This window comes from Mchenga conophoros, linkage group LG23 (genome assembly GCF_057382185.1).
Source record: "Mchenga conophoros isolate Kocher_MC1m ecotype Shallow Benthic linkage group LG23, M_conophoros_male_GT1.1, whole genome shotgun sequence".
Classification (NCBI taxonomy): domain Eukaryota; kingdom Metazoa; phylum Chordata; class Actinopteri; order Cichliformes; family Cichlidae; genus Mchenga; species Mchenga conophoros.
Genome location: NC_140547.1, coordinates 43033404 through 43034597, shown reverse-complemented (window position 1 = coordinate 43034597; position 1194 = coordinate 43033404).

Here is a 1194-nt window from a genome sequence, read left to right as displayed (position 1 = left end):
TTCACCTGGCAAAACTCCAGGCTTCGAGCTTTGGCCAGAGGGAAATGTCAGTACTCAGAGCACCATCGCTAAGTGTGAGGACAGGTTTAACATTTTGGCCAAAGTGCTTATTTGATTTCTTGCCAAAATACAGATGAATTCAAATGTCAGACTATGGGCATCTGGAACAGTTGATTATTAGCCTATTATATTTCAAACACAGCCACTTCCTGATAAGCAGATAGCATGGACTTCTCTGCACCCAGCCAAAAAATGGCTCCAACAGATGAAGCATGATATGTGATTTAATTTCTGATTTAGCATTACCTCAGTAATTAATTGATGTTGCCTCCTTTCTGTAATAATCTAAATATCTCCTCAGTAATTAACTGAGTTTTCTGTCAAATACAACTATCAGCCAGCTTTATGCTAAGCTAACTGGCCAATAGCTGTAACTTAATATATTTCCCAAACAAACTCGAGAATGGGATCAATCTCTTCATCCAACTTGCAGCAAGGAAGCAAATAAGCAAAATTCCCTAATATCTCAAACAGTTTCTTTAAAGAAAGACATCAGCACTACAGTAATGAATGCAGCTATAAGAGAAATTAAAAGACACAGCCATCAGTGATCCAACAGACGTGCCTGCCAAACTCATTAGTCAAACATGAAATTAGTGCTTTTTTTTTCTGGACTTCAAATTTTGATCAACTGGATAGGTTTTGAGTTGGGAAGTTGAGCATTACACCATTCTGAATCACTGAGCAGCTGGCAGTGTGGAGCAGAAGGAAGTGACCTACAGTTGGTGCGGCTCCAATAAGGAAAGACTTTGTTTTCCAAGACAGAGTACTGAAATGTTCTAAAGACTCACATCAGGACAAATAATTTATTGTTGATTAATTTTAAACTAGTCAACAAACAGGTAAGCACCTCTGTACAATTTATTGTACAGTGTCACTTCTTTATAGTGAAGTGGTAGGGTAGGTAGCACAACCATCATCCAGGTATTTGACCGACTGCACAGCTGTGAGCTAACAGACTGTGCGGCTCTGTTTTGCAGCCAGTATAGATTCTTATCACAGTGGTGCTGTGAACAGGCTGGGAAAATATGCCCCATCGTCCGCCTGCAGGTTAATGTAAACATCACCTCTGCAGCACACTGTATTTGCGCGCACGTGTCACAGCATACACAGGATACTCTAACCTCCCTGTTT